The sequence below is a fragment of the Ornithorhynchus anatinus genome, chromosome X1, assembly GCF_004115215.2.
Source record: "Ornithorhynchus anatinus isolate Pmale09 chromosome X1, mOrnAna1.pri.v4, whole genome shotgun sequence".
In the NCBI taxonomy this organism is placed as follows: Eukaryota; Metazoa; Chordata; class Mammalia; order Monotremata; family Ornithorhynchidae; genus Ornithorhynchus; species Ornithorhynchus anatinus.
Genome location: NC_041749.1, coordinates 70,116,494 through 70,143,963, shown reverse-complemented (window position 1 = coordinate 70,143,963; position 27,470 = coordinate 70,116,494). Strand labels below are relative to the sequence as shown.

General features: G+C 44.6%; 1 protein-coding gene across 7 annotated transcripts in view; it reads left to right on the top strand.

Annotated features, from left to right (window-relative positions):
• Window positions 1-17,409: 17,409 nt before the first annotated feature.
• ABHD6 (abhydrolase domain containing 6, acylglycerol lipase) overlaps window positions 17,410-27,470 on the top strand; it is a 57,180-nt gene continuing 47,119 nt past the window's right edge. The window contains exons 1-3 of one of the 7 annotated variants that reach the window (XM_029051746.2): window positions 17,413-17,629; window positions 18,598-18,701; window positions 26,225-26,281. The gene's annotated coding sequence lies outside the window, so the exon portion shown is untranslated. Of the gene's footprint in view, window positions 17,630-18,101; window positions 18,218-18,597; window positions 18,702-26,224; window positions 26,282-27,470 lie in introns of those variants that run through there. The other 6 variants (XM_029051748.2, XM_029051749.2, XM_029051750.2 and 3 more) reach the window with 6 other exon arrangements.

Genomic DNA, 27,470 nt, shown 5'->3' with positions numbered 1-27,470 from the left:
AGGAGGAAGGGAGATCAGAGAGAAGGCTGACACAGTAATCCAGGCGGGATATTATGAGAGGCTGTACCAGTAAGATAGCCGTTTGGGTGGAGAGGAAAGGGCGGATCTTGGCGATATTATAAAGGTGAGACCGGCAGGTTTTGGTGACGGATTGAGCACTTACTATATGTGAAGCACTGTGCTAAGCATTTTGGATCAATCAATCATGTTTATTGATTACTTTCTGCATACAGAGCACTGTAGTAAGTGCTTAGGTGAGTACAGTATAACAGAGTTGGTAGACACTTTCCCTGCCCACAACGAGCTTACAGTCTAGAGGGTAAGACAGATTGGATATGTAGGTAAGTGCTGTGGAGTTGAGGGAGGGGTGAATAAAGGGGGCACATCAGGACAATGCAGAAGGTAGTGGGAGAAAAGGAAATGAGGGCTTAGTCAGTGAAGGCCTCTTGGAGGAGATGTGCCTTCAATAAGACTTTGAAGATGGGGAAAGTAACTGTTTGTCTAATATGAAGAGGGAGGGCTTTCCAGGCTAGAGATAGGAAGTGGTTGAGAGGTTGGTGGTGAGATAGACAAGGTTGAGGTACAGTGGGTAGGTTGCCATTAGAGGAACAAAGTGTGTGAGTTGGGTTGTATTAGGAGAGCGGCGAGGTGGGGTAGGAGGGGGCAAGGTGATTTAAGTGCTTTAAAGATGGTAAAGGGTTTCTGTTTGATGTGGCGGTAGATAGACAACTGGAGGTACTTGAGGAGTGTGGAGATGTGGACTGAATGTGTTTTTAGAAAAATTATCCGGACAGCAGAGCAAAGTATAGACTGGAGTGGGGAAAGACTGGAGGCAGGAAGGTCAGCAAGGAGGCTGATTCAGTAATCAAGGCATTATAGGATAAATTCTTGGATTAATGTGGTAGCAGTTTGGATGGGGAGAAAAGGGTGGATTTTAGTGGTCGTGTAGGTTGAATGGACAGGTTTTAGCAATAGGTTGAATAAGTGGGTTGAATGAGAGAGATGGGTCAAGGATAATGCCAAGGTTATGGACTTTTGAGATAGGAAGGATGGTGGTTCTGTCTACAGTGATGGGAAAATCACGGGGAGGACAGGGTTTGTTGGGAAGATATATGGAGTTCTCCTTTGGTCATGTTGATAATAATAATAATGATGATGATGGTATTTGTTAAGTACTTACTCTGTGCCAAGCATTGTTCTAAGCACTGGGGTAGATACAAGGTAATCAAGTTGTCCCACTTGGGGCTCACAGTCTTAATCCCCATTTTACAGATGAGGTAACTGAGGCACAGAGAAGTTAAGTGGCTTGCCCAAGGTTACAAAGCAGATAAGTAGAGGAGCTAGGATTAGAACCCATGTCCTCTGACTCCCAAGCCCGTGCTCTTTCCACCTAGCCACGTTAAGTATGAGGTGACGGCGGGACACCCAAATAGAGATGTCTTGAAGGCAAGAGGAAATGCGAGACTGCAGAGAGGGAGGAAGATCAGGCCTGGAGATGCAGATTTGGGAATCATCCGCAGAGAAGTGAAATTTGGAGCCATGCAAGCTAATAATTTTTTCAAGCAAGTGAATGTAGATGGAGATTGGAAGGGACCCAGAACTGAACCTTGAGGAACTTCCTCAGTTAGGGGTTGGGAGGCAGAGAAGGAGCCCACGAAAGAGACTGAGAATGAGTGGCCAGAGAGACAGGAGGAGAACCAAGAGACAATACTGTCAGTGAAGTCAAGGTTGGATAATGTTTCCAGCAGAAGGGGATGGTTGACAGTGTCAAAGGTAGCTGAGAGCTTGAGGAGAATGAGGATGGAGTAAAGGCCATTGGATTTGGCAGAAAGGAGATCATTTGTTACCTTTGAGAGGGCAGTTTCTGTGAAGTGAAGGGAAGGGAAGCCAGATTGGAGGGGGTCGAGGAGAGATTGGAGGAGAAGAATTTGAGATAGGGGGTGTAGACAACTCCTTCAAGGAGTTTGGAGAGGAACTGTAGGAGGGAGATGGGGCAATAACTGGGGTCAAGGCAGGGTTTTTTTTTTTAGGATAGGAGATCCAAGAGCATGTTTGAAAGCAGAGGAGAAGAAGCCATTAGAGAGCTAAGAATTGAGGATGGCAGTCGGGGAGGAAAGAAAGGAGGGGGCAAGTACTTTGATAAAGTGTGAAGGGATGAGGTTGAATGCACAGGTGGAGGGGGTAGATATTGAGAGAAGGCAGGAGATCTCTTGAGATTCTGCTGGGAAAGATGGGGGAGTTGAAGAAGGAGCAGGAGTAGGGAAGAACTGGAGAGGAGCAGGGGCAATTTTAGGAAGATCATGCTTGATAGTTTCCATTTTCTCAATAAAGTAGATGGCCAGGTCATTAGGGGCAAGAGATGGGGGAGGCGGGAGGACAGGGGGTTTAAGGAGGTAGTTAAATGTCTGGAAAAGCTAGCAAAGACAATGGGCATGGATGTTAATAAGGATAGAGAAATAATTTTGTCAGAGAGAGTTAAATCACACAAGGATGAACTTGAGGTGGACAAAGTCAGTCTGATATCTAAGATTTCCACCAGCAGCACTCTGCAATTCATGCACAGGAGTGAAGGAACCGGATTGTGGAGGTGATCCCAGGCTGTGGGTTAGCGGTACAAGATAAGCAAGGGATAAGGAGGCAAGTGAGTTGAGTTCAGTACAAAGGATGGTGTTGAGGGCGTCGATTTCATCATCAAGAGGAGGTAGTTTGGGTATGGGAACTAAATGGGGCATGATGACAAGAAAATTGGGGGGTCAAAAGATCAGCCGACTCTCTGGAGGAACAGGTCAGATTTGCGGAGAGAAGGTGTGTGGGAGAAGGTGAGGAGATTGTGGTCAGAGAGAGGGATTTCAGAGTTGGTGAAGATAGAGATTGTGCAGTAGCTAAAGATAATGAGATCAAATGTGCATCCAAGTTGGTGAGTGGGCAAGTTGGGGTGGAGTAGGAGGTCAGTGGAGTTGAGGAGTGATAGAAGCTTGGGAGAGTACAATGCAATAAAATTAGCAGACACATTCCCTGCCCATAACCAAGTTACAGTTTAGAGGGGGAGACATATATTGGTAGAATAAAGAACTAATTTATAATAAACCCAAATGATACCAATCCCCCAAAGCTCTACTCCCTGAAGCACTACTCCCAGAAGTCCTACACCAACGGCTTTTCCCAATAGCCTGGAGTCATGGGAATGTGCCCAGTATGCTAGGTGAAATAGTCCCAGACTACACCAAGCTCTCTTGAGTCTAGAACTGAACCCTTTCTATATGGTGTTTGGGATTCTGTGATTGTCAGAGGGGCTCTCTGATGTGTGGACCTATGCTTAGAGAGGGTAATGCTCAATGCTACCCAGTAATCTAGAGTCTAAAGGTATTTATTTTATCTCTTTCAGAGGAGGACTGTTTCCATGGAGACTCAACTGTATCCAAATGGGAAAGCAACAATGCAGCCAAAAGCTCTGGGGAGGAGCCTGCCATAATGGGAACTACAACCCTCTTTGAAAGTTTCAACTAACCCTAAGATTTTGTTTATGAATATTCCTCTACGTAAACCTATGATATTGATCAACCCAGAATCCTAATGTTGAATCCAAGAAAGTAATCTTGAACAAAGCAGGGGAGTCTATTTCCTTTATTTCCTGAAGAACAGGACAAAATAAGAAGGAGGTCGTGTTTAAAAGGTTGTCATGTGAGTGGCATGTTTAAAAAACATAAATTATACCAAGGATATAAGGAGGCATTTTACGGTATCGGTATCATCAGAATTTATTGAGTGCCTACTGTTTACAGAACTCAGTTCAAGCACTTGGGAAGCCAACAGAGGAAGTATAAACAATTAATCAATGGCATTTATTGAGTGCTTACTACATGCAGAGCACTGTACTAAGCCCTTGGGAGAGTACAATACAACAGAGTTGGTAGACACATTGTCCCTTCCCACAAGGAGCTTCCAGTCTAAAGGGAAGAATTTACAGTCTAGAAGTCTCTATATGACTTAGTCCCCTGCCCATGAGAAACTTAAAATCTGGAGAACAGTACCTGGACATTTTACCTCTTCATGCCTTCAGTGTTCAGGCACATAGGTGGCAAACTCAAGGGGGCCACTGTTATCATCATCATCAACCTCAATAATAAATCCATGGTGTTCATTGAGTGCTAGTTGTGCGCAGAGTACTGTATTACGAGCTTAGGAGAGTCATCATCATCATCATCATCAATATTTATTGAGCACCTATGGGTAGGGAGAATTGGATGAGGTACTTGGGAGCATGCAAGAGAAGCAGCAGACCTAATGGAAGGAGCACAGGCCTGGGAGTCAGAGGACCTGGGTTCTAAACCCTGCTCTGCCAATTGCTTGCTGTGTGAACTTGGGCAAGTCATTTCACTTCTCTGTGCCTCAGTTTCCTCAAACGCAAAATTAAAATTAAATACCTGTTTTTCCTCCTACTTAGACTATGCGCCCCATGTGGGACAGGGACTGTGTCTGACCTAATTAGCTTGCACCTACTCCAATGCTTAGAACAGTGCTTGGCACATACTAAGTGCTTAACAAATATCATTAAAAAAAAGTAGAAGACACCCCCAGTAGCTGAACAGTGCTTGACACATACTAAGGGCTTAACAAATACCATTAAAAAAAAGTAGAAGACACCCCCAGTAGCTGGAATAGTCAGATGCCTTTTCCAGTGCATCTCAACCTTGGGGTGAACCCATTAAGGTTAATTTTGGGGGTCTTTCCATGACCAGAAAACAGCAAGGCAGACTGAAAAGAAAACTTAAAGTCCCAGGTTATTCTCATTCTACAAATGGGATTTACGATCTGAATAAAGGACAGAGCCTACCAGGTACATTTCCAACTGGGCCCCTTTCAGTGAAATTTCTGTTGGAGATGGAGGACTTGAAGGGTCGTTGAAAAAAATTCTTAATAATAATAATAATAATGATAACTGTGGTATTTGTTAAATGGTTACTACTTGCCAGGCACTGTACTAAGCACTGGGGTAGATACCAGGTAATGGGGTTGGACACAGTCCCTGTCTCATGTGGGGCTCACAGTCTTAATCCCCATTTTACAGATGAGGTAACTGAGGCACAGAGAAGTGAAGTGACTTGCCCAAGGTCACACAGCAGACATGTGACAGAGCCAGGATTAGAATACAGGTCCTTCTGACTCCCCGGCCTGTACTCTATCCACTGGCCACGCTGCTTCTCTAGTTCTTGATCGGTGACATCATTGTCCAAGTCAGGGAGCCCATATGTCTCAACTGTAGAGGTCCAGAACAAGACTGGGCAGATAGGTAGTGCATAGATTACCAAACCTTGAATAAGTGAATTAAAGTGGCTTACTAAGCCCCATGTCCAAGATGCAACAGACTGTCTGGTGCACAGTAGCCGGTCATGCTTTGCCAGGGATCTCTGCAGCGGATGCTACCACCAGATGTCCATGGAGAATGCCAATGGAGAAAAGACAACATTGACTGAATGCCCTAAGAGATTTCTGGGACCCTTGCTTCCTTGTGGTGTCTCACGGAGAAGGCCGTGGGGATATGAAGGATGTGGAAGTGTTAGTGAATTAGGATGATTGGATTGTGTTTGGAAAGATGTGGGAAGAACGTGATGTCTAGCTGTTAAAGGTTCTTGACACTTGTTCTGTACAGTAGTACCAAAGTATTCTGCTGACAAAGAGAAGAAAACAAGACCTCAGTCCTCTCACCCCATGTTCCTGGCAAGCTTAGCTGCTGCAGAGAGAGCAGCCAAAGCTGGAGGCCACTAATGGCCTAGTCCTGACCCACCTAGACCCCTCATTTACAACTTGTACTGCCAAAAACATATCAGAGCTTGGCCATGATAGCCATTCATGATGATTTTGGACACCTATGACAAGAAAAACCCCACACTAAACTGATACAAAAGAGATTCTAGCAATTAATTGATCAATCAGTGGCATTTATTGAGTCTGTACTGAGTGCTAAGCATTGTACTAAGTGCCTGGGAAATTAATGTAGAAGAAAGATACCTGTTCTCTGCCCTCAAAGAGCAGTCTTTGTGTGTGCATAATCCAATCGAGACTGTGGATCCCGCACTGGACTTTTCAGTCACCCATGCATCCACAGGTAAATCTCAACATTGGTGCTGTCTTCTTCAAGTACTAGGGACAACTATGTACTACATAGTACACTTTATTGCTGAATTGCACTTTTCAAACACTTAGTACAGTGCTCTGCACACAGTAAGCGCTCAATAAAAATGATTGAATGAATGAATACATGGGTATAGATACAGCAGCTCTGCCAATGTGATCATGCTGCCGTTGTGTAACTCCTGTACATATCACTGTTATTGCATGATTGATCAATACTTTTTATTGTGTTGTTTTGTTGGGTTGCATTATCCACTGGTGGTCTCTCCACCTAGGTTGTGAGCTACCTGAGGGCAGGGGTCGAGTCTACCTACTCTAATGAAGGCTCCTAAGTACCATGCTCTCCCCCCCAGTAAGCACTCAATAAATATGATTGATCAATTGAGGTGTAAATGGTCACCCTGGTGGTGTTGTTATGATGAACAGTGTTCAATCAATCAGGCAATCAATCAATGGTATTTATTGAGTGCTTACTGTGTGCACAGCACTATACTAAGCACTTGGGGGAATACAGTGAGGTAGAGTTGGTAGACATAATCTCTGCCCACAAGCAGTTTACAGTCTATAGGGTGAAATGGACATTAAATTGCAGACAGAGGAAATGGCAGAGTATAAGGATATACTTACTTATGTGCTTAGAACAGTGTTTGACACATAGTAAGCACTTAACAAATACCATAAAAAAAAGATATGTACATAAATGCTGTGGGGCTCAGGGTAGGGTGAATATCAAGGGCTTAAAGGGTACAGATCCAAGTGCACAAGTGACACAGAAGGGAGAAGGAGTAAGGGAAATGGCTTAGTTGGGGAAAATCTTTTAGAGAAGATGTGATTTTAGTAAGGTTTCAAAGGTGGGGAGAGTGGTGGTCTGTCGGATATGAAGAGGGAGGGAGTTTTAGGCCAGATGGTGGATGTGGGCAAGGGGTCAGCAGAGAGAGGTCACATCTAGAAGGAGCATGGCATACCGGAAGCAGCCTGGTGTAATGGATAGAGCATAGGCCTGGGAGCCTGAAGGTCATGAGTTATAATCCTACCTCCAACACTTATCTGCTATGTGACCTTGGGCAAGTCACTTCACTTTTCTCGGTCTCAGTTACCTCATCTCTAAAATGGGGAGTGAGACTGTGTCCAACCCGATTTGCTTGTATTCTCCCCAGTGCTTAGTACAGTGCTTGGAACATAGTAAGAGCTTAACAAATACCTTAATTATTATTATCTACTCCAAGAGGTCTTCCCCTGTTAGACTGTCTTTTTCTTGGCTCCTTGTCCCTTTTGCACTGTCTATGCATTTGGATCTGTGACCTCTGGGCATTTTATATTCATTCATTCAATAGTATTTATTGAGTGCTTACTATGTGCAGAGCACTGTACTAAGTGCTTGGAATATGCAATTCAGCAACAGATAGAGACAATCCCTGCCCAGTGACGGGCTTACAGTCTAATCGGGGGAGATAGATGGACAAAACAAGACAACATAATCACGATAAAGAGAATCAAGGGGATGTACACCTCATTAACAAAATTAATAGGGTAGTAAAAATATATACAAATGAGCACAGTGTTGAGGGGAGGGGAAGGGAGAGGGGGAGGAGCAGAGGGAAAGGGGGCTTAGCTGAGGGGAGGTGAAGGGGGGAAGGGGAGGGAGCAGAGAGCGGAGGGGGAGCAGAGAGGGAGCAGAGAGGGAGCAGAGGGAAAAAGGGGAAGCTCAGCCTGGGAAGACCTAATTCACCCCACCCTGAGCCCTGAAGCCTGTCACTGCCACCATGGTATTTCTGGGCTTTATGGATTCGAGCAATTTTAGCTCATTTTTACAGAAAGGCCAGTAATTTCTGGATTGCTGTAGTTCTGATGCCACTGCCCCAGTCCCCTCTGTGGCAGCTGAGGTGAGTACATTTTTGTGAATTTACAATGAGTTGGCAGCCCTATTGACAGGGTTATCTTTCTAGGCATGCTAAATGTAATTCACTATGCTGCTGCCATCTGCCAGTCACCTAGATAAGCCTTTTTATTTATTTACCTTTCTTTATTTCCCCACAAGAGGGGGAGAGATCCTCAAGGTAGCTAGGAACCAGTCGGCTTGGGTACCAACGATTCACACCGCTGGGTGGAGATTTTCTGCAGCCCTGAACCATTATCCCCTGGAAGAGACTCCTGGGTCAGGAATTTCTGAATCAGCACCAACTGCAGCAGCCATCAAGGAGAGTTCAAGCTTAAGGGACCGCTCAACCGCAGGGTGTTTGGGGTTTTGTTGCCTTGTGAGAATATTGCCTGGGGTACTAGGGTGGATTCAGCCTCCCAAGATTCCATAATCCATCTTTCTATTATGTTTGTGAATGGGTGTATCCTTTGAGGAGTTCCAGGACTCATCAGTGACCCAGAGTTCTGGGAGGAGAGTCAAGCTAAACATAGGGAGAATCCCCTGAAGGAGTGGAAATGGTGAAGGGTTGCAGGTATAATCAAATATATGTAACCCTTGGCCATCACTATTTCAGCAGAAAGGACTGTGTTCACTCTTAATCCCCATTTTACAGGCGAGGGAACTGAGTCACTGAGAAGTCAAGTGACATGCCCAAAGTCACACAGCTGGCAAGTGGCGGAGTCAGGAATAGAACCCACGATCTCTGACTCCCAAGCCCCGGCTCGTTCCACTGAGCCAATCCTACTCCCCATAATTTACGTAGTAATTATGGTGCTTGTTAAGCACCAGGGCCAGGCTGCTTGAGGCCTTGATGCCTCAGTCCCCTTTTCTACCTTCCCAAGCTCTTTCCTCCCCCAGGGGAGAATGTGGGAAATGGAGAAGAGTGACCTTTGATGAAGAGAATCGGTTGGTAATTTTCTGCTTTAAGAACTGAGAATAGGGGTTGGAGTAGGGAGAGAGGCATCAGGATGTCGTTCTGGTCAATTTTACATCACAGCATTTCTTCAAATATTGTTGTGTTGTTTTTCATGGTTAATCATTTCTTGTTTCTATGTTTGTGTCTCCCCCGCTGCCTAGATTGTGAGCTTCTTGTGGGCAGGGAGTTCAATTTAAAACTTATTCAGTGAATTTCCAAGTGGCTAGTACAATGCTATGTGCATTGAAGGTTAATCAATCAATCAACAGTATTTATTGAGTGCTTACTGTGTGCAGAGCACTGTACTAAATGCTTGGGAGAGTAACAATATACCAGAGTTGGGAGAAACATTACCTTACCCACAGGAAGCTTACAGTCTGGAGGAGGAGACAGACAGTAAAATAAATGTACAAAAGTGCTGTAGGGCTGATGGGGGGTGAATATCATGTATTTAAAGGGTACAGATCTAATTGCATAGGAGACACAGACTGGAGAGGGAGTAGAGAAAATGAGGGCTTAGTTAGGGAAGGCCTTTTGGAAGAGATGTGAGGAAGTTCCAGGCTAGAGGCAGGAGGTGGGCAAGGGGATGGAGGTGAGATAGATGAGACTGGGATACAGTAAGTAGGTTGGTGCTAGAGGAGCAAAACGTGTGGGCTGAATTGCAGTAGAAGATCAGTGAGGTAAGATAGGAGTGGGCAAACTGATAGAGTGCTTTAAAGCCAATAGTAAGGAATTCTTGTTTGATTCGGAGGTGGGTGGGCAACAACAGAGGTTCTTGAGGGGTGGGGAGACATGAACTGAACAGTTTTTTAGAAAAATTATCTGAGCAGCAGAGTGAAGTATGGACTGAAGTGGGGAAAGACAGGAGGCAGGGAGGTCAGCAAGGAGGTTGACGCAGTCATTGAAGTGGGATATAAGTGCTCCCCGATTAGACTGTAAGCCCATCAAACGGCAGGGACTGTCTCTATCTGTTGCCGACTTGTTCATTCCAAACTCTTAGTACAGTGCTCTGCACATAGTAAGCGCTCAATAAATACTATTGAAAGTGCTCGGATCAGCTTAGTAGCAGTTGGGATGGAGGGGAAATGGTAGATTTTAGTGATGCTGTGAAGGTTGAACTGACAGGATTTGATGACAGATTGAATACGTGTGTTGAACGAAAGAGATGAGTTAAGGATAATGCCAAGTTTATGGGCTTGTGAGACAGGGAGGATAGTGGTGTTGTCTACAATGATGGGTAAGACAGGGGAGGAATGGGTCTTGGGGGGAAGATGTGGAGTTCTGTTTTGGACATGTTAAGTTTGAGGACCTGCAGAGAAAGAATGAGATCAGGGCTGAAGAGAGAGATTTGGGAATCATCCACATAGAGACGATAGTTAAAGCCAGGGGAGACTGAAAGCCCTCTAGACTGTGAGCTTGTTGTGGGCAGGAATGTCTCTGTTTGTTGTTATATTATACTCTCCCAAGTGCTTAGTACAGTGCTTTGCACAAAGTAAGTGCTCAATAAATACTATTGAATGAATGAATGAATGAATTCTCCCAGGGAGTGGGTGTAGATGGAAAATAGAAGGGAACCTAGAACTGAGCCCTGAGGAACTCCCACAGTTAGAGGGTGGTAGGCAGAGGAGGAGCCCTCAAAAGAGACTGAGAATGAGTAGCCAGAGAGATAGGAGGAGAACCAGGAGAGGACAGTGTCAGTGAAGCCAAGGTTGGATAATGTTTCCAGGAGAAGGGGACGGTAGAGAATGTTGAAGGCAAATGAAAGATTAAGGAAGATTAGGATAGATGCTTACCATTTGGCTGTTTAGCAAGAATGAGGTCACTGGTAACTTTAGAGAAGGTAGTTTCCATGGAGAGGAGGAAGCAGAAGGGCCTCGATAAATATTAAGTGATGCTGATGAGAATGATAATGATCTTGATGAGCACTGACCTGGGCTTCACTCTGAAGCCGGGCCTTGATCCTAGCCCATTCTTACTCTGCTAAGTGACTTCCCCAGTTATTCAGTCTTCAGAAAGACATTAGTGATAGTAGGAATAACAAAACCTATTGTTGTTTAATATTTGTTGACCAACTTCAACATGCTAGATGCTGAATGAGAAATCTGCACTAGGATCAAAAACTTCAACTGTCGCAAAGAGTGAAGTCAAACAGTGAAGAGATTTTAGTGAGCAAAAATGCTTTTTTCCCTGTGACTTGCCCCTGTCCTCTTAGCCCAACCCCAGCATCAAACATCACCTTTAAACAAAAGTTCTTCTTGAGTCCTAATGAAGAATGAGTGGGTCAGAGATGGGTCTGAAAATATTCATGGGGGCCTAGACTGAAAAATGATCAATCAATCAAGTGTATTTGAGCACTTGCCATGCACAGAGCACTGTACTAAGTGCTTGGGAGAGTACAATATAACTGAATCGGTAGACACTTTCCCTACCCTCAAGGAGCTTACATTCCAGAGGGAGAGACAGACATTAACATAATAAATAAATAAATTATGGATACATACATAAGTTCTGGGGGCTAAGGGTGGAATGAATAAAGGATACAAATCCAAGTGCAAAGGCGGTACAGAAGGGGGTGATCTCCTTAACCCTAATAACAAAAAGCAGAACAAACTGCCTTGGTCTCTCTGGTATCCTGCAGACTGGGATCCTCTGTTCCAGGGCAGGACAGAAGCCTCTCTGACATCTGAGGATATGAGAGCAGCAGAGTTGGTTTTGGTTCAGGGGTGACAGATCACTTGGAATAGTCATTATCTGGGGACCCAGCATGAGGGTCTCTCCAGTTTCCCATACGTGATACCTGTATACCTTCACCGATCAAGGAATGGACAGCAGTGCAGGCTCCTCCACTAGAATAACCGAGATCAGCGGCCTTATCAGGCCAGAAGGAAATACTGTGTGGGGGAGGGTGGGTGTCTCCTGGAAGTGAGAGCTGCAGCAGCTACTGACTTGGGAAATGTAACTTGACTAGGGAAGCAGCATGGCCTAGTGGAAAGAGCACAAGCCTGGGAGACAGAGGATCTGGGTTCTAATCCCACGTTTGCCACTTGCCTGCTGTGTGACCTTGGGCAAGTCACTTAATTTCCCTGTGCCTCAGATCACTCAACTGTAAAATGGAGCTTCAATTCCTGTTCTCCCTCCCCCTTAGACTGTAATCCCTATGTGGGACAAGGACTGTGTCTGACCTGATTGACTTTGATCTACCCCAACATTTAGAACTCTCCTTGACCCAAAGTAAGTGCTTAACAAATATTAATATTATTATGATTATTATCTCTTCCAGCTACCACTGCTCCCTCTCCAGAAAAGGCCCCTACCACCATGAATTCCCTTAGCATAAGAATAGATGGTATTTCTATGGTATTTCTTAAGCACTTACTCTGTGCCAGGCACTGTACTAAGCGTTGGGGTAGATATAAGCAAATCAGGTTGGACACAGTCCTTGTCTCACATGGGACTCAGAGTCTCAAATCCCCATTGTACAGATGAGGTAACTGAGGCACAGAGAAGTGAAATGACTTGCTCAAAGTCACACAGCAGGCAACTGACAGAGCCCTTGACAGGATTAGATACCACATCCTTCTGACTCCCAGACCTTTGCTGTATTCATTCGATCATATTTATTGAACTCTTACTGTGTGCAAAGCACTGTACTAAGTGCTTGTCCACTAGATCACGCTGCTTTTAGGATGCTGAAGCAAAGGGGCCCATTCTGCTATCACTGCTAGTGTCCACTCTTTAGCTGGTGGGCCTCAAAGCAAGTTGATTTGGTGCGAGGGGAGTGGGACAAACCTTTTTCATTCTTATGTTCCCTTTCTTGATCTCATACCAAATAATCAGTATGCCCCATAGCATTTAGAACATTGCCATCTACTCTTAAATAGTAGAAATAGTAATAGTATTTATTAAATTCTTACTGTGTGCAGAGCACTGTACTAACCTCTGGGAAAGAATATACAATGGAAATTTGACACAGTCCCTGTCCTTCAAAGGGCTTAAGCCTCCGTGGTAGGCCCCTCAGGCTACCAACAGACTGGACAGCCAAGTGAATAATAATAATAATAATAATAACAATAATAGAGATATTTGTTAAGCACTCTCTATGTGTAAAACTCCATACAAAGTGCTGGAGTAGATGCAGTGCAATCAGATTAGATGCAGAAACTACTGGGAATCCCTGCAACTCTTTACTTTCATATGAAAATCCTTGGTTGGAGTAAGCTCATTTTGACAGGGAACATGTCTACCAACTCTGTTATATTGTACTCTCCCAAGCACTTAACACAGTTCTCTCTACAAAATGCTCAGTAAATACCATTGATTGATTGAGAAGTTGCTACTGGGTTGTAGGTTATGGACAGGCAAGAGATAGAAGGTGGGGAACCCATATATTAAATGCCAACAAATCCTGTCAGTTCTACCTTAACAACATTGCTAAAATCCACCCTCTCCTTTCCATCCAAACTGCCACTATGCTTTATCATAGGATATGATATATCAATTCATATCATATACTTGATCATATCCCACCTTGACTACTACATCATCTTCCTCGCTGATTTTCCTGTCTCTTGTCTCTCACCTCTCCAGTCCAGACCTCACTGCTGCCTGGGATCATTTTTCTAAAAAAAAACCACTGTTGAGTCCACATCTTCCCACTCCTCAAGAAACCCCAGTGGTTGCCCATCCACCTCCTCATCAAACAGAAATTCCCTACCCTTGGCTTTAAAGCACTCAATTAGCTCTTCCCTTCCTACCTTACCTTGTTGATTTCCTACTACAACTCAGCCTGGTTGCTTCACTCTTCTAGCACCAACCTACTCACTGTGCCTAAAAATTATCTACCTCACTGCTGACTCATGTCCTCCCTCTGGCCTGGAACTCCCTCCCACTTCATATACAACAGGCCACAGCTTTCCCTATCTTCAAAACCTTATTAAAATCACATCTCCTCCGAGAGGCCTTCCCTGACTAATTGCTCATTTCCCCTACTCCCTTTCTTTAAGCCCTTGATATTTACCTCACCCTCAGCCCTACAAGCACTTATCGGAAGCAGCATGGCGTAGTGGATACAGCATGGGCCTGGAAGTCAGAAGGTCATGGCTTCTTATCCTGGCTCTGCAACTTGTCTTCTGTGAGACCTTGGGCAAGTCATTTCACTTCTCTGGGCCTCAGTTACTTCATCTGTAAAATGGGGATTTGAGACTATGCGCCCCACATGGGACAGGGACTGTGTCCAACCTGATTTGCTTGTATCCACCCCAGCGCTTAGTACAGTGCCTCACTCATAGTAAGCGCTTAACAAATACCATAATTATTTTTACCTATGCACTGATCCATAATTTATTTAACGTCTGTCTCCCTCTCTAGACTAAGCTAGAGTTTGCCAACTCTATTGTTTTGTACTCTTCAAAGTGCTTAATACAGTGCTCTGCACATCGTAAAGCAGTCGAATAAATACCATTCTCATTCTCAGTTTCTTTGGCAGACTCCTCCTCTGCCTGCCACCCTCTAACTGTGAGAGTCACTCAAGGCACAGTTCTGGGTCTCCTTTCTATTCTTCATCTACACTCACCCCCTTGGAAGACTCATTTGCTCCCGTGGCTTCTGCTGTCATTCCTATAGATGATTCCCAAATCTACCTCTCCAGCCCTGATCTTTTTCATTTTCTGCAGTCTTGAATTTCCTCTTGCCTTCAGGACTTCTCTACTTGGATGTCCTGACACCTCAAATTTAACATGTCTAAAACAACTCCTCATCTTTCCACCCAAACCTTATCCTTCCCGTGACGCTCCCATCACTGTAGACAGCACCACAATGCTCCCTGTCTCAGTGGCCTGAAACCTTGGTATTATCCTCAACTCATCTCTCTCATTCAATCCATTTTCAATCTGTCATCAAATCTTGTTGGTTCAACCTTCATAATATCTCTAAAAATCTGCTCTTTCCTCTCCATCCAAACTGCTACCCAGTTAACCCAAGTACTTATCCTATTCCACCTTGATTACTGCATCAACCTCTTTACAGAACTTCCTGCCACCTGCTTCTCCCCACTTCAGTCCATACTTCACTCTGCTGCCTGGATCACTTTTCTACAGAAATATTCAGTCCATGTTTCCCCACTCTTCAAGAACCTCCAGAGGTTAGCCTACCCACCTCTGTATCAAACAGAAACTCCTTACCATTGGTTTTAAAGCTCTCAAACCTTCTCCCCTCCTACCTTATCTCTCTTATTTCCTACTTCAACCCAGCCTCACACTTTGCTCCTCTAATGCCAACCTACTAACTCACTAAACCTCAGTCTCATCTCTCTCACTGCCAACCCCTTGCCCACATCTTGCCTTGGGCCTGGAACTCCCTCCCCATTCATTTCTGATAAACGGTCACTCTCCCCACCTTCAAAGCTTTATTAAAAGCACGTCTCCTCCAAGAAATCTTCCCCAACTAAGCCCTCATTTCCTCTTCTCCCACTCCCTTCTGTGTCGCCTTTGCGCTTGAATTTGCACCCTTTATTCACCCCACCCTCAGCCCCACAGCACTTATGTACATATGCATAATTCATTTATTCATATTAATGTCTGCCTCCATTTCTGTACAGTAAAATCGTTGTGGGCGGGGAGCATGTTTACTAACTCTGTTGTGTTGTACTCTGTAAGTGCTTAGTACAGTGCTCTGCACACAGTAAACACTCAAAAAATATGATTAATTGATCGACTGGTTGATTCACTTGTTGGCCCAGTGGAAAGAGCCCAGTTCTGGGAATCAGAAGAGTTGGCTTCTAATTTTGGCTCTGCAAGTAGGGGAATGCCAACAGTGGTGAGGTTTTCCACCTAGGACATTCTTTGAGGTGGGCAGGCACGGCAGGAAACCTGAAAAATAGCTAAAGTGGGTGATGAAAGTTTTCGTGTGCACTTCGCAATGTGTGGTGCCCCTGCCTGTCTCTTTGCTTGTTTCACTCCATGCCCCAGAGGGAACATGACTGGCAGAGACGAAAGACCGTGAGTGGTCCTATGTACAACATTAACCCTGCAATGAGTCTCAGGGCTGAGGCTCATCTATCATTCTTGTTGGGAGACTCCATCATCATCTTGAGCGGAGAAGAGTTGGGATTTAAGGGTATAATCTAGTAGGAGGAGAGCAGGAGTTAGTAATACCTGGAGAGATGAATGCCTGGAGAAGTTACTTCATCCCCTCACCCAAAGGTGGATCCATTTCTAACCCAGGTCTGGAGATGAGGGTCTGGGATGGGTTTGGGATGAACTCAGATCTTTGGACCCCCATAGAGAAGCCTCAAAATAACTTCCAAACTCAACACAAACATCCAGGACTGGGAAGTGTGGGGTGCTAACTTTGCCTGAACACTTTATCAAACTGGGCTTAGCATCAGGTGCCAAAAGAGAGCCTTCAGATTCAGTCCATGAAGAAATTCTAACTGGGGGGAGAAAGGGGAATTAAGGGATCAGCAAAATCAGAGGCAGAAGCAGTTTGAAGACCTGTATTTCTCTTTTTAATGATATTTGTTAAGAGTTTACTATGTGCCAGGCACTGTACTAAGAGCTGGGGAAGATACAAGCTAATCAGGTTAGACACAGTCCCTGTCCCACAAGGGGTTTACAGTCTTAATCCCCATTTTACTGGTGAGGAAACTGAGGCACAGAGAAGTGAAATGACTTGCCCCAGGTCACACAGCAGACACGTGGCAGAATCAGGATTAGAACCCAGGTCCTTCTGACTCCCAGGCCCGTGACCTATCCACAAGGCCACGCTGCTTTTCACTGTATCTTGGGAGTTTATAATAACCCTAATTATTATGGTACCGGTGCTTTCCACCCGACAAAGACAAGCATCGGCTTAGTGGAAAGAGCCCGGGCTTGGGAGTCAGAGGATGTGGGTTCTAATCACAGCTCCGCCACTTGTCTGCTGTGTGACCTGGGGCAAGCCACTTAACTACTCTGTGCCTCAATGACCTCATCTGTAAAATGGGGATTCGGACTGTGAGCCCCACCTGGGACAATCTGATTAACTTGTATCCACCCCAACCCTTGGCACATAGTAAGCGCTTAACAGATACCATAATAATAAAAATAAATACAGTAAAAGCACTGGGGCAGACACGAGATAATCAGATTGGACGTCGTTTCTATGCGGCCTTTCTTCCCCGCAGGAGCCCGGAAGGGTGGGATGGTGGGGGGACAAATAAAAAGAGGGGCAGGGTACGCGGAGTAACGTATTCCCACACCACTCTTCTCCCCCGCCCCTAATTCCTCCCACAGGCTCTAGTGGACCCGGCACCCCAACTAGGCCCAGGGATTCGGGAGAACTGGGGAGCGGCCGGGAGGTGGCGCTGGGCCAGTGGGCGGTGGGCGATTGGGAAAGCCGCGAACGCAGAGGGAGCTAAAGAAGGAGAGAAGAGGAGCGGGGGCGGAGGCGCAGCATTTTTTGTCGGAGGGCGGGATCGCTCAGTTGACCCTGCCTTTAAGGTTCGGGAAGACGGGCAAAAGCGAAGCCAGTGCGGCATTCGGGGGAGAGAAAACCTTGGGCAGCTGCCATCGGGGGACGAGGAGAAGGAAAAGAAGAAAGGAGAGGAAGAGTGGCCGGAACGGGCGAAGTAGAAGGAGGAGGGAGAAGAAAAAGAAGAAGACTCGGAACCGAGCGCACCGGGAGGGGTGAGAGGCTGGTGGGGACGGCGAGCGGGGGCGAGCAGGTTCAGCAGGTACACCGGCAGGTACTCGCACGGAGGTCTCCTAGGCGATGTCCTGCCGTTGCGGGGGCCGGCCGAGGGGCTTGGGAAAGGGAATATGGGGCAGTAAGATTACCCCCTGGGGGGCGACGGGCTGGAGAAACAGATGCTGACCCTCTCTCCCTACCCACAAGGGGCCGGCCAGGCAGCCGAGTCCCGTCACCCTCCCCGCGGGCATCTCCATCTCCCAAGGACTGTGCCCATGTCCCAGTGCGGGGGGGGGGGGGGGCGATGGATGGTTTCAGGAGTCCCGAGGTGTAAGGGCATAAGGAGGGAGGTCCCTTCCCGTGCCCCGTGCTTGCTTTGCTAGGAGTAACGTCCCCAACTCCCCGGAGGCTTCCGTTGGCGGGGGGGGGGCTTCTACTCTTTCCGAAGCAAACGGTAGAGCGGGGTGAGTTGCCTGCCTTTTGGAGCTTCTGCCCAGGACCCCGGTGCCTCCGGCACCTGTGCGCCCACTTTGGAAGGGGACTCTGCAGCCGTCGTCTTAGAAGAGCAGGGGTTTGCTGACCCAAAGGTGTCGCCGCCTAAGCCCTCGATCCTGGGGCACTGCCCCCTCCCCCACACCTCAGGGCGTGAAAAGTCCTTCCCCCTGTCTTTCCCCTTCACCTCCCGTAACCTGTCCCAACCGCCCCATGCGGCCAAGCCGCCCGGCCCCCTGGACTTAGAATCGTTCCCTTTTGAGCAAGGCTTGGGAGGATTTTTCCGAAGGGGATCCGGCGGTTTATTTGGATCAAGAGGAATTGCTGTCGTTGCTCTATGTCCCCGGGAGCTGCCGCTCCGTATACGGAGAGTGTTTAATAGGAGCGCTCTGTCGTATAGCATCATGTCAGCGGGGTGGATGAATGGCCGAATGCCACCGAGTCGTGTGTCTTTTGTTGTTGTTTTGTTTTTCAGGTGGGGAAAATCCAGCACCCATGTCAGTTCCAGCAGGATCGGGGCTTCCACTATAGTATGACCGCCTTGGGCACAGAACAGAAACTTACTTTCTCCCCACAAAGGTGGATCCTTTGAATTTTGCTTTCCTTCCCACGCCCGCTGAGGGCACCTATTCCATCCTTGGTCCCTAGCAGATTAGAGGTCCAGAAATACCCCCTTTTTCAAATGTCGCACATTCGGAAGCCTTCACTTTTCAATGGAGTAGATAAACCAGCGTGCTTCCTTGGGTTTTGAACCATCATAAAAATGTGACCCGAGCCCGGATGAGGGGATAAAGGGCTTTCTGATCTTGCTATTTAATTAACACCAGTGCCAGGTTGTCAGGGTATCAGGCAAACATTCGAATGCAGCTGAAAAGTCTGCTACTGAGCAGAATTTAATTGTATCATTATACTCTGTGACTAACTAGCTACATTTTTAGCTTCAAGAACTGGCAGTATTTGTCGAAGGGCCAAGCTTAAATCATCTGCTTTCATTTGTTTCTTAATTTTGCATTTTTAAGGAAACTATAGGAGCAGTTGTTCAGATGAAGGCATTCACAAATAAAGAAGCATAGGGTGAATTTTGTTCAATTATTAAGCAAAAAAATAGTCCTTTATACCAAATCCCACTAAATGTGCTCCCCTCCCTTCTCTGTAGGGCAAGTAACCCATGTCAAAGTCATTTATTTGATTCTGTTCTCTGTACGGCCAAAATGTGAATAATGCCCAAATTGTAAGCCCATCTGTAGTGCTGAAAGAATTTTAACCCTGGATGAAGTGGATGTTCCTTCTCGTAGTAAAAAGCCAATCTAAGAAACAATACTGTTGAAGGACAGGCATTAGATTAAAATTTGGGGACTGGATGGGATCTGGGGATTGAATTACATGGGAACTGTTCTTGCCACTCATAAGGGGGAGAGAATTGCTACCATAGTCTTCTGTCCCAGAATTGGGTGCTCTAGGGCCATGCATGCCAGGGAACAAAATTTGAAATGTGTTCTAGGACCGTTGGAACAGATGGGAGTAATTGTATAATTTAGTAATGTGATGATTTTTTAAAAATCCGTTAAAAATGCTTCCTACAAATAGATGAATCTTCTTATGGATAGAGATTATATTTGAATGGGGGTGAATGGGGCCTTTCTTCAATATTTCATCATATTGAATGTTGGCTTTCTGAACGATACCAAATTGAACTGCACAGGGTCACACACAGTCATGATGTTACAAAAGATAGTTGTGTCTGTTGTTGGGTGGCCCAGTATAGTGATTTATATTTAAAGAGTAAGGTTCAGATAACCCACATACCATAAGGCTCCCCACATACCATAAAGCTGAAAGCTTAATTGCATTGCATAACATATAAAGAAGTTAATTCTGCCAGCTTTATAAAACCCTGTAGGCATGCTACCCCATCCTCCAACTGTCTCTCGATTAATTGGCAGAGTAAAGGTTGCATTTCATAATCTCAGGTTTTATCAGGATTGGATTAAAAAGGATTTTTAATGAATTATAAAAAGGAAATGAACTCCAAGCACTTTCAGATCTTAATGGATTTTAGCAAAGTAGATATTGTCTTGTTTCTATTGCACAGCAGACACTCAAACTCCTTTTTCATATCTGTAGGACATTTGGAAACTGATGGAAGCGCCACTCTTTGTCACTTGGCATTCAGAGATCATGTGATACAGAGGGATTCCAATTAAATTCAGAAAAAGGCAACACATTAAAGATGTTTCATCATTTAGAACGGTACATTTTAATGAATCCCAGCAGCCTTGAATTGGCTGGTTGCTCACTACCATTATTCATTCTGCAAGTTAAAAAAGAATGGGAGAGTGAGGAAGGGAGTAAGCTAGTTATGAGTAGATTTAATATTTTGAACTTTAAAAAACAAGCATTTCTTTTATTGCTGTCCTCTGGGCAGGGTTCGTATAACCCAGCACTTTGGACAGAATATGGGAAAGTAGATTCAGGCAAATCATGTAGCATTGTTCTAAATGATCGCACTGTTTACATCATCATCGCTTGCAAATAAATAGTATTTTCAAATCGAGTAGGCCTGTTTTGCTAACTACCCCTCTCTTCCCACCACCCCTCCTTTTTTTTTCAGCTTGAGAAGTCCTCTGATATGTAAAGATTTGTGTTTTCAAAGAAGACAGAAATTAGACCTTTTGTAAATCCTCTCTATTATTGTATTTGAGTATTTACATTTCAGACATACTTTGGGTTGTTATTACTTTAAGCCTGGTGCATTGGGAGTATTATTTTCTTCTTTGCATTCTGTTTAAAGAAATTTGCTATATAGATTCAGTGACGTTCCAAGTGTTGCACAGAAGAAGAAATTGCTGATCCTAGTGAATAGAACATTGTGCTGATGCAGTGGTACTCGAGAGATTTGCTTTCTTTTTTCCTTCAAATATATACATATACTATGTTTACTTCAAGGCATTGTCTTCTGAGGTTAAAATGACTGTTCTGGTAGCATTTTTTTTTTTAAAGCTGGACTTCAGGTTGAGATTCTTTTCTTTAGCTAGTATTTCAAAGTGAGAATAAAACTTATTTCCACCCCCACCCCTCTGCAGCTCATATCAGCTGAGGGGCAACATACTGATATTGATTTAGCAGTCCTGTTATTACCTATGGCTTAAGATTTCTAGGGACACTGCAGTGATTTTGCATGTGATTTTCAGTAAACTGGTTTTGCTCTTGAACGTATTTAGCAAGAAAGCACTGTCATTCATTGTTTGGTAAGCACAAGCTTTAGCCTAGACCATTTTTTATTGCTGATCATCCCTTAACTTAAAATTACTTTGCCCCCTACTATTTACCACTCCTACTGTCCCACCTTGGAGACGACCGACAGGGACAATGGCACACGAGTGGTGCTGTCCAAACCCCTAGCACTATAATCAATTCCTCTGCATAGGTTTTTGGACCTGAAATCACTGTCACCGCACCAAGGTTCATCTGTTCTACATGAGAGACCCCATCACCATCTGTTGGGAAGTCTAGTGGTTGCGGAAGGGAGAGGTCCTGGCTAACCTTTGGAGAATGGATTTTCTACTTCCTTGGGGATGTTTTTGAGTGCCTATTTTAATTCCTCTGTTCTTTCACATCAGTAGAGTGAGTTATCTTAAATCATTTCATGTGGAAAACACTCATTTACATGCTGCTTTTTTTACCATTTACCTTTGAAGCGTGCCTGTGATCTGAGGAATGTACACCTGTTCTCAGCCATTAGTGCTGAAAATTTTCAGAATTGAATATTGGGATAAGAAACTCCAATACATCCGTGGAACCTTAAATTTTCAGTACACCTTTCATTAGAGACCAATTTTAAAAGCTGTTGGCTCACAAGGCTTCTAGAGCACTGGCAAGAGGAATTTGTTTTTTAAATAAATTTTACATAGAAAAGCCTAAGTATTATGTGTCTTCCCATCTGCCAAGCCAATTATTGTAGAGATGAGATGGATGCCAGGCTGAGATCAAGGCTTCTCTTCGCTGTAGGGTAACTGATATTGGAAGGTTTGGGTTAGGTCAGAGCCTGGTAGTGTGGTTACACTTTCTGCCTAAGCTCCTGACCTTAATAGCCGAAAGGTAAAATGATTTGGGACTTAATGTCCATGTTCCATATATATCAGTAAACTCCCTTACTCTTCTTGGATCTGTCTGTTCTTGTGTGTTTCTCCTCTCCTCCTGACACAGTATGTCTGGCCTTATTATTCAGGAGGTCTGAGTGTGGCATTGAGTGAAACTAGGCCTGATGATAGACAGGTGCTTTATACACCTTCTTCTGGAGTGGCCTTCCCTCTTCAGAGTGACGCTACTCACTGTCAGATTTGCAATCATAGTCCATAGTCTCTGGCCTTCCAAATCTGCCAAGATTGAAGTGACCATCTGACATCCCTAGGCCTACCTCTAAAGCTAAAGTGCTCTGCTACCGTCATTCAGTATTTATTGAGTGTTTACTATGTGCAGAGCACTGTATTAAGCGCCTGGGAGAGTACAGTATAACAGAGTTGGTCGACACATTCCCTGCCCACAATGAGCTTACCGTCTAGAGGGAGAGGCAGATGTTGCTATAAATAAATTATGGATATATACATAAGTGCTTTGGGGCTAAGGGAGGGGTGGATAAAGGGTGCAAATCCATGTCCAAGAGCGATGCAGAAGGGAGTGGGAGAAGAGGAAATGAGGGTTAGTTGAGGAAGGTCTCTGGGAGGGGATGTGCCTTCAATAATGCTTGGGAGGTGGGGAAAGTGATTAACTGTTGGATATGAAGAGGGAGGGGGTTCCAGGCCAGAGGAAGGATATGGGCAAGAGGTCAACAGTGAGATAGACGAGATTGAGGTACAGTGAGTAGGTTGGCATTAAAGGATTAAAGCAAGCAGGCTGGATTGTAGTAGGAGATCAGGGAGGTAAGGTAGGAGGGGGCAAGATGATTGAGTGCTCTAAAGCCAATGGTAAGGAGTCTCTTTGATAAGGAGTTGGATGGGCAACCACTGGAGATTCTTGAGGAATGGGGAAACATGGATTGAACATTTTTGTTGAAAAATGATCTGGGCAGCAGAGTGAAGTATGGACTAGGGTGGGGAGAGGCAGGGAGGTCAGCAAGGATGCTGATGCAATAATCAAGGTGGGATAATAATAGTGTTTGGATTAACGTGGTCACAGTTGGATGGAGAGGAAAGGGCAGATTTTAGCAATGTTGCGAAGGTTGAACCATCAGGATTTGGTGACAGATTGAATATGTGAGTTGAATGAAAGAGATGAGTCTAGGATAGTGCCCAGGTTATGTGTTTGTGAGACAGAGAGGGTGGTGGTGCCATATAAAATGATAGGAAAGTTGGGGAAGGACAGGGTTTGAGTGGGTTTGGGTTTAGGTGTGCATAATATGTATGCTCCAACGATGACAAATAGCAATGATAAGAAAAAAGGAAAAGAAAACTCTGTAAGAATCTGGTTAGGCTCATCATATAAACTCCAAAGTTCATAATAATGGGAGATGTTAATACAAGTGTAGGGAGTGATGCCAAGAGGTGGAAAAAAAATCACCGGTCCAGATGCAATTGAGAAGCTAAATAGCCATAGCCTACTTCAATTTAGCGAATGTGCCAAACATTTTTTATGATATTTTATGGTATTTTATGGTACTATGTGCAAGGTACTAAACTAAGTGCTGAGATAGATACAAACTAATCAGATAGTCCACATGGAGCTCACAGTCTTAATCCCCATTTTACAGATGATGTAACTGAGGCATAGAGAAGTTAAATGACTTGCCCAAGGTCACACAGAAGACAAGTGGCAGAGCTGGGATTACAACCCAGGTCCTTCTGACTCTCAGGCCCTTGCCCTTTCCATTAGGCCACGCTGCTTTTTATCTTCAACCTTCCACATGAGAGAAAGGCATCATTCATTCACCCAAGGTCTAAACAGTAGCATCACCTAGACTATATTGTTTTCCATTAGCGGGACTTGAAAGATGTCCAGTTTATGCGAGGGGCAGAGCACTTAGCTGACTATGGGCTCAGATACTCCAAACTCAAGCCATTAGTATAGTAAGTGCACCAAAAGGTAGTGTTGAAACCATCTCAGAGGCTGAATGTTAAAGAGACTTGCATGACACTCGCTGACAAAGTTGCAGCATCCATATTGGAACAAAGAACTCCAGCTAGTGGTAATAGCAGCAACACTTACTGAGAGTATTTATTGATACAGTGTACTGCACTTGGAGGTTGGGAAGGTTTACACTCTAAGGAGTATGCCAAATGCTAGTAGTCAAAACAAATAATTGAACACAAATATAAGTGAGTGCTAAAGAGAGTTTAATTAAATGTATGTGTTAGAGTAGGCTGAGCAGATGATATGACTCAGGGTGTTCCCTAATGCTTAGTACAGTGCTGTGCACACAGTAAGTGCTCAGTGCATACCATTGATTGATTGATAGATTGGTAGCAGTTTGAATGAAGAGGAGGGGGCAGAGCTGGAAGACATGGAAGAAGAATCAGCAGAATTTGGCAGAGTTGAATGATAACAGAATCGAGAATGACATCGAGGTCGCAGGCTTCGTGAATACCCATTAGTCTTTTTAGTCACATTTGTGTGCATGGAGAGGATCTTACCTTCATCTGCGAAAACAAAGGACAAACTGTGTTCACAGCACTTTCCTAGGTAGTCAAGCATGGTCCAGGGAGTGGAGTGGGTGAGTTTGACTCTCATCCTTCTGGACTCCAGAGAGGCAGTAGTAATATAGGTACATAGCTTTGCCCGCCTATGTTTGGATGAGCAAATGTGAGGAAGAGATGCCAACAGTAATCTCAGCACCTTCTTCAGAGCATCTTCAAGCATAACAGTAGAACAAACATATGAACAGCATCTTCAGAGCATCTTCAAACATGACAGAAGAACAGACATATGAACAGCTTGCTCTGCAATCCTGTCTCCCTGCAAGGCTCTCCAGCAGAGGAGATGGTGGGAGGATAGAGCTACTCTATCCTGGCAGACTAGGAGGGAGGTTCAGGAAAACATGACCCCCAGGCTTGAGAACCTTGTTGCTTTTGCTACATTGGATAGAAAATTTTGAATACAGAGTCCCAACTTTTTCATTTCTTTCCTTTCTTTGAAAAAACAGTTGCAGAAATGATGCCTCTCCCTTATATCTTTTTATGGTATCCTCTCAGTTTAATGGTTTATTTAAAGGACTAATTCTCTCCCCCCTTCCTCCTCCCGCCACCTCCCCCTCTCCCCCCGCCACCGTGCAGTTTTCTTTTGCCCCTGTAATTTTCTAATTTCCTCTTTGATTCCTTGCGAGCTGCTTCTGATAGCTTGATCCTCCTGGTACTGAGTCTTATTCCCAGAACCCAAAACATAGTGCTCAGCTACATCTATCTCAGGCTCTTCTGAGTTTACAAGGAGATTTTCATCTATTTCAGCTTCTTGACTACCTTTAAGGTCCCCAAATTATCTCTATTTTTAGAACCTGAAATCATCCCTTAGAAGTGCGCTGGTACATGGGATGTGTTTTTTTTTTAAATAGTTTTTAACTAGCATATCCAGGGTGTCTTTCTCTTCTCTCAGAAGGCTTTCATTTTTAACCTCCTTCAGAGGATATTATGGAAAATGCTTTGCGCTTTGTATACAGCTAGAACAAGTGAGGAGAGCTTTCTCGATTGGAGGAGGTGGGCCTGAACAGAGGTATTTGGAACGTTGATGTCCCCATGCACAAGTAATCTTCACCTCCGTTGGAGCTGGGGTTTTTTTGAATGATATTTTTTTTAATGGTGTTTGTTAAGGGCTTTACTATGTTCCAGGCACTGTATTAAGCTCTGGAGTAGATACAAGCTAATCAGGTTGGATACAGTCCCTGTCCCACGTAGGGTTCACAGTCTTAATCCCCATTTTTACAGATGTAGTAACCAAGGCACAGAGAAGTTAAGTGACTTGCCCAAGGTCACACACAGCAGTCAAGTGGAGGAGTTGGGATTAGGACTCCCAAGCCCGTATTCTATCCGCTAGGCCACTCTGCTTCTCCACTGTTCCATTCTTTCGTAGTGTTTGGACCATAATATACTTTTTTGTCTCTGTCTTTGTTATCTCAGAGTCCTGTTTTCAACCTGTACCAGTTTGGCCCAGAGGAAGACTGTGTGCCTTGTAAAGTAAGCTCTAATTTTAACCAACGTTATCCTTATTTTCAGAACATTTGCTTCTCGTAAGATGAGGGAGAGACTTGATTTGGAAGTGACAAGATGTGGGTTCTAATGCTGGCTCCGCCACTTGCCTACTGTGGGTTTTTGGGCAAGTCACTTAACTTCTGGGCCTCAGTTTCCTCATCTGTAGAGTGGACTTTTTACAGGTGGCACAGTGGACTTTTTACAGAAGCAGCATGGCGTAGTGGATAGAGCACGGACCTGGGAGTCAGAAGGTCATGGGTTTCATCCCTGTTTCACCACTTGTCTGCTGCATGACCTTGGGCAAGTCACTTCTCTGGGCTTCAGTTACCTCATCTGTAAAATGGGGATTGAGGCTGTGAGCCCCACATAGAACAGGGGCTGTGTCCAACCCAATTTGCTTGTATCCACCCCATCACTTTGTACAGTGCCTTGCACATAGTAAGCGCTTAAGAGATATCATCATTAATATTTAAATCCTACTGTCTTCTACTTAGACTGTGAGCCCCCCAATGTGGGACAAGGGAATGTGTCCAACCACGTTATCTTGTATCAACCCCAGCTCTTAATACAGTGAATACTTGGTAAGTAATAAGCTATTAACAAGTACCATAATTATTATTAGTCGTAATAGCAACCCAAGGATGCTTTCACACCAGAGGAGAAATATGCTTGGAAAACAATTGTTCTTCCTAACACATGCCCTTATCTGAAGTAAATTGTACTTCTTTTGAGGGGCAGGCCATATCTTGCACTGCTTGAATCAAATTATGAGGCCCTGTGGATAATGTTATGGTTTCAATAAAATATAATAGAAAGCCATTATCTACTACTACTAAGCTAAGTCATTTTGCTTCCCAAGTTCCACTGTGACCTCTGGTGTGTTGTGATGGATAATTCAAATTAACCCAACCACTTTTGAGCATTAGCTTTTAGGCTAGATCTGCAATCCAGGCAAAGAAAATATCAGTGGGGTTTTGTGGTGGTGTTTTTGTTTGGGTTAGTGTAAAGTTGTATACACTAGTCATAACTGCTGATATTTGTCAATATCAATGCTGCATTTTGTTTTTTGTTTGGGCTAGTGTAAAATTGGGTACACTCGTCATAATGACTGTTGATGTTTGTCAATATCAATACTGCATTAGCTGCCAGATTACATTGCACTTGGGAGAAATTC